The sequence below is a fragment of the Jatropha curcas genome, chromosome 6 (genome assembly GCF_041381405.1).
Source record: "Jatropha curcas cultivar XTBG-Jc1 chromosome 6, XTBG_Jcur_1.0, whole genome shotgun sequence".
Taxonomy (NCBI): Eukaryota; Viridiplantae; Streptophyta; class Magnoliopsida; order Malpighiales; family Euphorbiaceae; genus Jatropha; species Jatropha curcas.
Window position 1 is genome coordinate 14,666,468 of NC_143156.1, and position 11,838 is coordinate 14,678,305.

The following is an 11,838-nucleotide window of genomic DNA, read 5'->3' on the forward strand; positions in this document are numbered from 1 at the left end:
TTTGCAGTAGCAACTCAGTCCTCAAACTTCTTATTCATCACACGAGTCCTTGAAGACCTTCTTAGTGGAGTGCTAACATTACCGCCCCCTCGGACAATAACCTTGTCCTCAAGGTTAAGGTTTGCATAGTTCTCTTTGATGAAGTTAGAGTCGACCCAAGAAGCATCTTCGGGTAGCAATTTCTTCCACTTAATTAAGTTCTGTTCAACATATTTGGCCCCTCTCTTAATCCAACGTGTATCCAATATAGCCTCAGATTCTAAAATCAGGTCACCATCATCAGAAATTGGAGGCAGCGATTGAGAAGTCAGAACTATAACCAACCCGTTTTCTCAAAAGCGACACATGAAAAACTGGATGGATGCGAGACTCAGCTGGAAGTTTAAGTTTATAAGCTACCTGCCCGATTTTTTCCTCAATCTAAAATGGGCCATAAAATCTGCAAGCAAGCTTTTGATGCTGTCGAGCAATCACAAACTATTGGCAATAGGGATGAAGTTTTAAAAATACCCAATCACCAACTGCAAACTGTACATCACGCCTTTTTGCATCAGCATATTGTTTCATTCTATTATTGGCAGCCGCAAGATTAGATTTCAGCTGTAGGAGTAAATTATCTCTAGAAAGAAGATTTTTATAAACTTCATTGACAGAACTTGTACCTTCACAGTAACGTGGAATGGTAGGTGGCAGTCTCCCGTATAACGCTTGAAAGGGAGTCATTCCTGTGGATATATGGAAGGTCGTATTGTACCAAAATTCCACCCAAGGCAGAAAAGAATACCATCGGCGAGGCTGTTGAAACACAAAGCAGCGAAGATACTGCTCAATACAATGATTAACCACCTCCGTCTGTTTGTGGATGATAAGCGGAACTCATCTTCAGCTGTGTCCCTGACATTTTGAAAAACTCACGCCAAAATTGACTGATAAATATTGGGTCAAGGTCAGAGATGATGGTTCGTGGCATTCCATGAAGTTTGACTATGTTTTCAACAAATTTTTCAGCCACCACCTTGGCTGAATATGGGTGAGTCAACGCCAAGAAGTGAGCTGATTTGCTCAGCCTGTCAACCACAACCAAAATAGAATTCTTACCATGTGAAGTTGGCAATCCATCGATGAAATCCATAGTAATTTCATCCCAAAGTTGGCAAGGAATCGGAATAGGTTGGAGCAACCCGGCCGGAGATAAGGCCTCACTTTTGACACGTTGGCAAATCTCACAAGCAGCTACATACTTCTGCACTGATTTATACATTGAGGGCCAATAGAATTGCTGAGACAGCCTTTTATATGTTCTCAAAACACCAGAATGGCCACCAAGAGAAGAACTATGGAACTCATACAATAAATGCTGAATAATTGGAGATTGAGGGGGTACAACAACCCTATTTTTGTAGCATATCAGTCCATTCTGCCACTTGTAGGGGCTGCTAGAATTGGTTGAAGCTTCCTTGCCAATCTTGAGCATATAAGGATGGGTTTTGGCTTCGTCTTTGATTGTATCCCATAATTGAGTTTGGGAAACAAACAAAGCATCTAGACTTGGGCTGCCAGAAACCCTAGATAGTGTGTCAGCAGCTCCATTTTCTTTCCCCTGCCTGTAACAAATTTCATAATCATACCCAAGGAGCTTAGAAACCCATTTTTGTTGTTCAGGCGTCACCACCCGTTGCTCCAATATGTGTTTGAGGCTGCGTTGATCTGTATAAATAAGAAATTTGCAGCCAAGTAAATATGGTCGCCAAGTCTGGACTGCCTATACAATAGCCAACATCTCTTTGGCATAAATGGACCAAGATCGTTTACTGCTGCCCAAGGCTTTGCTCATGAATGCAACCGGCCTGCCCTGCTGTGTTAAGACTGCACCGATGCCCTCACCAGAAGCGTCGGACTTAATGACAAAAGTATCATTAAAATTTGGTATAGCAAGGGTGGGAGTGGTTGTCATTGCCGTTTTCAGCCGCTGGAAGGCTATGTCTGCTGCCTCATTCCATTGGAAATTCCCTTTCTTCAAAAGATTAGTGAGTGGCTGAGCTATGAGGCCATAATTGCATACTAACTTCCTGTAATAACCTGTAAGTCCCAAAAATCCACGTAATTCAGTGATGTTAGTGGGTGTAGGCCAATTCAACATAGCCACAATTTTAGTTTGATCCACTTTAACCCCATAAGGAGCAACAATATGACCCAAGTACTCCAATTCTTGAGAGCCAAAAGCACATTTTGACGCGGAACCCAATGAAAATAAATTTCATGAACTCAATGACAAGTTTTGGAATAGATCAAAGATCTAGAATAAATTCCCCTCTATGGCACCCAAAGCTTAAAGAAGCAAGAACACCAATAATAGAGTAAAAGAATAAGATAAACGCCACAAAGAATTGATAAGTTTACCTTGATTCTTGATGCAATTAGAAGAATGCAATCTCACACTCTCTAAAAACATGAACACGCCTAAGCATGAAGAAGTAGTCTTTAATTCATTGAATTGTTGATTGTTGAAAATTACAAAATAACAAGCTATTTATACTTAATCTAAGAGGTCCAGATCCTTAGAGGATTTAGAGTTAGCTAAGGAGTAGGATTTAGCAAATCTAAACCAACTAAGGAGTTGACTAACAAAATCATAACAACTTAAGGATTTGGATATCTATTCCAAATCTACTAAAGATTGACTAAATCTAAACAAAATAAGGCTAATTAATCAAGGGTGGCCGAAATATTGGAGGCCCAACCCATTAACAAAGCAAAAAAACACAAAATAAGCTAACTAGCTTCCTTCGCGAGCGCGAGCTTCACATACGCGAGCGCGACCACACCTCGCGAGCGCGATTCTACCGTGCACGAGCGCGAGAAGCGCAAAGGAGAGGTAGAGAGTTAGGCAGCGCAAGTCGCGAGCGCGATTCCAACATGCGCGAGCGCGAGCGACACTTCGCGAGCGCGAACCTTCACTGCGCGAGCGCGAGAAGCGCAAAGGAGAGGCAGTGAGTTAGGCAGCGCAAATCGCGAGCGCGATTCCAACATGCGTGAGCGCGAGCGACACTTCGCGAGCGACACTTCGCGAGCGCGAACCTTCATTGCGCGAGCGCGAGAAGCGCAAAGGAGAGGCAGTGAGTGTCTAGGCATGCCATAGGCTGGAAATTCAGGTTCCAACTCCACATGTGCTTCCATCAATGTGAGAAACTTAGGTGTTCCCCATGCTTCCTCGAGCTCTATGTTTGAGTGGTAGCCATTCCGTATCATACCCCTTTTCCTCGAAAAGATTCGTCCTCGAATCTTAGTTAGAAGTTGAGGTATCCATGCTCCTTTGTTCCTTTGATCTCCATGGATGAGTGTTGGCGGATTCATATCATTCCCCTTTTCCTCAAAAGTGTTCGTCCTCGAATCTGCAGCCATGTTAAAAGGAAACAAATTACTAATATTGAAAGTAATGGTAACACCATACTCACCTGGTAAGCCTGTCTTGTAGGTGTTGTCATCAATGTGCTCCACAACTTGGAATGGTTCACCTCCACGTTCATCAAACTTAATCTTTCTTTGGTTGGGAAACTTTTCCTTGTGAAAATGTACCCAAACCCAATCACCTGGTTTAAACACAACATGTCTTCTTCTCTTGTTGGCATGGTTGGTATAGCCTTTGTTCTTTATGTTCATATGAACCCTAGCCTTAGCATGCATCTCCTTCACCAATGTAGGCTTTTCTTCACTTTTAGGAAATCCCTGCAACAAAGAAACAGAACTAGAAGGTAGAGGAGAAGTGTTAATGTTGGTCAAACTATGCAAAAACTCCTTAAACCGAATCATCAAGACTGGTCTACCCTCTCTCACACTGTTTTGGATCTCTCTCTTTTTCACATACACAATTTGTTTCTTTTTTTCACTCACAATTGGGCCATTTATTTGTTTTGTATCTTTTGTGGCCTCTTTCCCTTCCTCCTTACTCTTTTCACTCTTTTGTTCTTTCAATCTTGAAGTTTCACTCTCTAATGGGCTATTAATTTGTTTTGTTTGCCCTGTGGCTTCTTCCTCCTTCTTTTCTTCATTCTTTTCTGGTTCTTTTGAACTTGAAGCCTCACTCTCATCTTCTCTCAAAGTTGAGGTCACTATCTCAGGTAGCTTCTCTTGGTCATCACATACTTCGAATTCTTGCAAAGGATCAACAAACACATTTGGCAAAGATGGATTAGGATCATCGATGGTCAAACAAACTTCTTTGCACAAAGGTACAATTAGAGGTTGAATTTGTTTTTCCTTTCCTTTTCCCTCTTTCTTTTTATTTTTACTTATCATGTTTTCACTCATTTTACTTTTACACTCCTTTTCTTTATTGACAGCTACAAAACTCATCTTTTTCTTTTCACATTGGTCTTCATACACTTCCTTTGAGGAACATGATCTTGGACTGGTCATCCATTCATCCTTTGTGAATGAATATCTATCTATGTTCTTCCTTCCTTGCTCCCTTTCTAATTCATTGTTCAAATTCCTAAAGTAATGATTAGGATTATCGACCTCTTCATCTTTAGTTGTTTGAAATCTGGTTAGTGTAGTACTAGGACGAGCTCTTGTTGTATTAGAGCGTTGGGCAGCTTTAATCTCCTTCAAACCCTTTCTCATATCTTGGAAGAAACTGTTGAAGCTTTTAAACTGTTCTTGGATTGATTCCATTACAAGTTTTAATTGGGAATCATCTATTTGACTTTCATCCTCTCTATTATCTGTACTCATGGTTAGTATTCAAAGAGAAAACACAAAAGAATTTGGTAAATCACTCCCTCACGTGTTTACACTCTTGTAATCACTCCTTGCAATTCTTCCAATTGAACTTCAGAATCTTAGTTCAACCAACCAACTCAAAGATCACGTTTAGAATCAAGGAATAAAACTTAACAATGAAAAGCAAGCACAAATTCTAGAATGAAGACTCAAAACGATATGGACAGTAGCACAAGAACATAAACAATGCACTACTTTAATGATCAATTAGAGTGTAGTGAACAAGCAAACACACCCTAATAATGTAATAGAAGCAACAGAAAGCTCACACAAAAACAAAGAAACTAGAATTTGAAAGACAATATTAGGATATAATGTATGAATTTAGCTTACTACAAAGCAAACCAAATATGGACCTAATTAATTCTACCCAAAACAAAGCAAGTAATCAAAGAAAAACAAAAGAAAACAATGTTTTAACTAGGGTCAGAACCGTGCACGGGCGTGCTAGATGGAGCACAGGCGTGCGTTTAAGTCCTAGTCCAACAAGTGGAAGTTAGAAAAGTGCACGTTTGTGCTTTAAGGTGAAGCACGGGCGTGCTGCCTTGTGTCCCTTTTAATGCAACCCAATTTAAGTAGGATTCTTAGGTTTGACAAGGATTGTAGTAGATTTGCTTAATCTCAATAGATATGGTCAACTACAACCCAATTTAAGTAGGATTTCTTAGATTTGACAAGGATTGTAATAGATTTGCTTAATCTCAAAAGATATGGTCAACTAATTTTTGTTATCTTATCCACAAGTAGTTAAGATTGGATTTTATCACAAGATTATAGTAGATAACTAAATCCCATAGAATATGGTCAAATCCCTTTAGGATTAGGAACAATCCCACTAAATATGGTCAAATCTCCTAAGGATTAGGAATAATCCCACAAAAGATGGCAAAATCCCATAAAATAAGGTAAAATCCCTTTGAATTAGGATCAAATCCCTTGGATTCAGGAACAAAATCAAGATCCACACAAGCAATTTCAATGGTGGACGAATTTTTCTTTCTATACTCTTTTTTTTTTTTTTTTTTTTTTTTTAGTCAACAAGATCTAAGATCTAAACTTCCAGAATTGAAACAAGAACGAAATTACTAAATTTAATTGAAGCAAAAATGAATTGAAACTAACAAAAGAAAACAAACACACAAAGAAACAAGATGAAGAAGAAAACAAACAAAAGAGCAATAAGAATAAGAAAACAAATAAACACAGATCCTAGAGCTAAGATAAATAAGAATTTACCTTAATCTTTGGCTCTGATACCAAACTGACGCGGAACCCAATGAAAATAAATTTCATGAACTCAATGACAAGTTTTGGAATAGATCAAAGATCTAGAATAAATTCCCCTCTATGGCACCCAAAGCTTAAAGAAGCAAGAACACCAATAATAGAGTAAAAGAATAAGATAAACGCCACAAAGAATTGATAAGTTTACCTTGATTCTTGATGCAATTAGAAGAATGCAATCTCACACTCTCTAAAAACATGAACACGCCTAAGCATGAAGAAGTAGTCTTTAATTCATTGAATTGTTGATTGTTGAAAATTACAAAATAACAAGCTATTTATACTTAATCTAAGAGGTCCAGATCCTTAGAGGATTTAGAGTTAGCTAAGGAGTAGGATTTAGCAAATCTAAACCAACTAAGGAGTTGACTAACAAAATCATAACAACTTAAGGATTTGGATATCTATTCCAAATCTACTAAAGATTGACTAAATCTAAACAAAATAAGGCTAATTAATCAAGGGTGGCCGAAATATTGGAGGCCCAACCCATTAACAAAGCAAAAAAACACAAAATAAGCTAACTAGCTTCCTTCGCGAGCGCGAGCTTCACATACGCGAGCGCGACCACACCTCGCGAGCGCGATTCTACCGTGCGCGAGCGCGAGAAGCGCAAAGGAGAGGCAGAGAGTTAGGCAGCGCAAGTCGCGAGCGCGATTCCAACATGCGCGAGCGCGAGCGACACTTCGCGAGCACGAACCTTCACTGCGCGAGCGCGAGAAGCGCAAAGGAGAGGCAGTGAGTTAGGCAGCGCAAATCGCGAGTGCGATTCCAACATGCGCGAGCGCGAGCGACACTTCGCGAGCGCGAACCTTCACTGCGCGAGCGCGAGAAGCGCAAAGGAGAGGCAGTGAGTGTCTAGGCATGCCATAGGCTGGAAATTCAGGTTCCAACTCCACATGTGCTTCCATCAATGTGAGAAACTTAGGTGTTCCCCATGCTTCCTCGAGCTCTATGTTTGAGTGGTAGCCATTCCGTATCACATTTGCTAAGTTTTATAAAGAGTTGGTGCTGCCTCAAGGTGTCTAGGGCTGTTTTGACATGTTCGAGATGGGTATTCCAGTTTGGGCTATAAATCAAAATATCGTCAAAAAAGACTAAGACGAATTTTCGAAGGAAGGGGCGAAAAATTGAGTTCATGACTGCTTGAAATGTAGATGGAGCATTACATAAGCCAAAGGGCATGACTAAATATTCGTAATGTCCATTATGGGTACGAAAGGCAGTTTTTAGAATGTCTGTGGAATGAACTCGAACTTGATGGAATCCCGCTCGAAGGTCTAATTTTGTAAAGTAAGTAGCTCCATGGAGCTCATCCAGCATATCATCGACGGTAGGGATAGGGAATCTATCTTTGATTGTGACTGAATTCAGTGCTCTATAGTCGGTGCAAAACCGCCCGTCTTTCTTTTTCACCAGTAAAATAGGAGATGAAAATGGACTAGTACTAGATCTGATCAGTCCAGATTCTAACATATCATGCACCTGTTTCTCAATTTTAGCTTTCTGGAAGTAGGCATACCTGTATGGCCGTATATTGATAGGTTCAGTACCTTCCGTCAAATTGATGTGGTGCTCGATTTCTCTTGGTAGAGGTAATTGAGTCGGTTCTTTGAACAGATCCTGGTACTGATCCAAGAGTGACTGCAGATCAAGGTGTATTTCCACTGTACCCATGGCAGTATTGGTACAAATGGCAAAAATTGAACTCCCATGTCTTGTTTCCTTGGAAATTGCTTACAGAGAGGCTAGTTGGATAACTGGTGTCTTCAATCCTTGCAATTTGTAAGTGCAATCGTTCCACTGAAACTCCATCGTAAGATGTTGCCAATTGCAAGCCACCGTTCCCAATTGTTCCAGCCATTGAATCCCTAGAACCATATCCAATCCACTCAAAGGTAAGGCATACAGAGTAACAATAAATGGAATACCTTGGAGGTGGATAGGAACATCATTGAATCGGCCGTGGCATTCTAGTGACTTTCCATTTACGACTTTGATGTTGCAGGGTTTGGTAGGAACGACTGGCAATTGTAGTATATCAGCTGCTTTGTCATTGATGAAATTATGTGTAGATCCACTATCGATCAAAGCTACGAAGGTATGAGAACCGATCTGCGCCACCACTCGCATGGTTCTATGAGTCGACCAGCCAGAGAGTCCGTGAAGGGAGATTTCTGGTTGATCCTCTTCGTCATCTATGCTATCATCTCCACTATCTAATAGTAGAAGCTGAGGTCCTTTGCAGCAATGACCTGGGGTGAATTTATCTTCACAATTAAAACAGAGTCCTTGAGCACGCCGTTTCTGCATTTGGTCCCAAGTTAATCGACGTATGGGAGTGTCTTTTTTAATTGGCGACGAAGTGGAGGATAAAATAGGAGTTGCTGAATTAGGTCGAGCGATTCGCTTCTGCCGAGAAAGCTGGTCGTCTCTCATTCTTGCCAAACTGATTGCATCTTTCAAGGTTTTAGGTTTGAACATACGAATTCCATCTGCAATCTCAGATTTCAGTCCGCCCATAAAGGTACCAACTAGCGCTTTCTGGGTCCATCATCGAACCTTATTGCCGAGCCTTTCGAATTCTTTCTGATAATCACGCAAGGAGCCGATTTGATGAATTTTAGACAGAGATTCGTCAAAGTCCTCACAATCGGTCGGACCAAACCTCGCCCACATCTCGTCTTCAAAAATCTCCTAAGTTACTTCCTTGCCTTCTTCCTGGTATGTTATTTGCATCCATTGCCACCACTCATTGGCTTCCCCCTGCATGTGGTAGGAGGCTAAAGACACCTTTTCAGTTGCTGGTGTAGCTTGGAAGTCAAAAAACTGTTTGGCTCATGTGAGCCACTCTATTGGATCATTGCCAGAGTACTTTGTGTTGACGCGTAATTTTATACCCCCACCTAACCCGGTGATGATATAAGGATAAGGAATAAAGAATCACGGTCAACCAGAAGTGTTCTTAAACCAAAAATCGAATCGAACTGGTCCAAAGGGTCTGACCTGCTTTAGGGTTGCGTCACGCAACTATTACCTGCGTGACGGCACTCATAGCTGCGTCACGCAACTCTAACCAGGCTGACACCACTGGCACACGCCCGTGTAACGGTCTGCACTGTTTGTATGGATACGCGGCAACTGTATGAAAAGTAAGCTGCGTCACGCAGGTAGTAGCTGCGTGACACAGCTTTGTTCTGTTGCCCTACCCATATAAATACAACATTTTCATTTCTAAACGGGACTTTTCTCATTTTTTTCTCTGGACTAAGGCATTTTAGGCTGAGAGTAATCTATTGCGGCTAGGGTTTTCCCCAAGAACTCAAGTGAGCAATCTTGAGGAGGATTAAGCCATTAGAAAGGTAGATTGAAAACTTGAAAACAAAAGAGACATAAAAAGAGAAAAAGAGAGAAAGGGAGAGAAAAGAAAGCTTTATTGTTAAAACTTGGTGTTAAATGCTTCTAGGATCGTGAGGCCTTGTTCCCAGACCATCAAAATCACATGCAATCCTCAAATCTGAGGGTTAGGTAATCATCTAAACTTTCTTTTTCATTTTTAGTTGTTTATTTGTGAAAATCTCATTTTCTTAGTATTTGGTTAGTTTGGTATTGGTTAAACAACATTTTGCCCATCTCTGAGTGTTTCTGAGTTATATTAAACCTTTGTTAATAAAAAGAACACATAAAAAAGGGTAGTTTGAAAGGTAGTTACGGACCAGAGCAGCTGCGTCACGCAGCTACTACCTGTGTGACGCAACTGTTCATGTCCAAAAGACCTTGACTTTGCTTGGACCACCTGCGTCACGGAACTGTTCGTGGACATAGTTTATATTTTGTTTTTATATTTTTATTTAGTGTTACATCTTAAATAAGTAGTTAATGAAACTGGGAATTTTAATAAGTTCACAAACAGTCGCATCACGCAACTAGGAGTTCCGTCACGCAACTGTTCTTCATAGAACAGCTGCGTGACGCAACTGTTCTAGGGTTCCAGAACATTTTTCTTATTTTATTTTAATTTCATAATATTAAATAAATGTTTAACTTTAATTCAAGAAATGATCAATAATGGGCAAATTGTGTTCTAATCAAATCAAACAAATTAATTTACTATGATTATAACATTTTAGGATTTATTATTTATTGTTTAATTACATTATTAAACCTGGTTTGTGGCCCGCCTTTAACCATAAGGCAAGAGTGAGTCTTTTAATTATTTCTGCTATGAATGGATGATGAATGTGATGGTGATTTATGATGAATGCAATGAATGAACTTAGTTGGGACGGTTAATTAATTTTCCACATAGGAACTCGGTTCGATTTATTCGGGTTGGGTTTAATTAAATAATTGGGCTTTTCTAAAATAAAATCAATTAGAAATTGTAGGTTAAAAGAGGCTGGTTTTCCGGGCGTCGGCTTCCAACGGGCCGACGTACCCAATTCCCTTACCTAGAATCGCACATGGTGCGCCTGACCAGTCTTTTAAAATAATTGGCCTTAAATAAAATTGGGTTAAATGAAGTCATTTTTATAAAATAAAATTGGAAACGGTCCCATTGCCGAAATAATGGGTGGCGACTCAAAATGATTTATAAGACCGATTTATTGGCATCACATTCCCAAAAGGTTTTAATACCGCTTTCCAATAATTATAAACAAATAAAAAAGAAGTTTTCCGAGGTCCTTTGCCGGGGTTTTTAAGGGACCTCAACTCTCCAATATATACAACACCTTTTAAATCGGGGGAGGGGCGAAAACAGTTTGGCGACTCCGCTGGGGATTTTGCACCCACTAATCCCCAGTTATTTTTAATAATTAAGTGGTTGCAATTAGGAATTGACTCTAAAAGCCTACTTTTTCCAATAAAATTGGTTAGAAAAGCGGATGGAAAATTGTTAATTGTTCGTATGTGCTTAATCGCTTTATTTTCTTTTATAGGATTTTTGCATTCATACCGCATTTCTCTCTTCTCACCACATTCTACCCGTATCACCCTTCGGTACTGGTGTTAACTTTGACGGTGGATCTAGCCTAAACCTCGCGTTTTAGGTGCATCCATCCGAGATAACATTACTACCAACCGCAAGCCTAGTACCTTAAAGGTGCATCAAAAGGAGTAGGCCCAACAAAGCCTGAATGCTATTTGCGGAACCCAGACTTAGTAAGCCTAATAAGACTAAAGCCAATGCATATAGTTAAAAACCGTAGTCACTTCCCCTAAGGAAATACCCGGTTCTATTTGCTGTTGTTGTGCCACATTCATTTCCGTGAGTTGATATCGTCAATCTCAAAACCCCCTGTTGGTTGTCGAGATTAGACTAATTCCTAGGAAACAGATGTTGGAATTTATACCAATGGAATCCGTGTGTGGGAGAAATAAGGTTGGAAGGCATGCATTTCCCAACTCCCGTTCCCCTGTATGTTATAAACTGTACATATGTTGTGACATTCACGCATCATGTAACATTTTTCTTTTCAGCCATGCATCAATAAGAGCTAATGTTCGGTATGGACATTTGACCTTGATCTTGAGACTAGACCTCAAATTCATTTTGAATAATATAATGCAATCACTTATAGTGAATTTATACCCAAAAGAAAAGGGAGATATAAGGGGGTTGCTATTCCTTTGTATTTTTACATTTCTCGCATTATTTGAAAATAAGTGAGAGATTAAAAAAGTTGTAATAAAAACAAAATAAGATCCTGCTTAGGGCCATATGTTCCAAGGCAAAAAGTAAGGATACAAAAAATACACAGTAAAATAAAA

General features: G+C 39.9%; 1 pseudogene; it reads right to left on the reverse strand.

The window, feature by feature from the left end:
* Nucleotides 1-7,803: 7,803 nt before the first annotated feature.
* LOC149495593 (uncharacterized) lies at nucleotides 7,804-11,619 on the reverse strand (annotated as a pseudogene).
* Nucleotides 11,620-11,838: the final 219 nt, after the last annotated feature.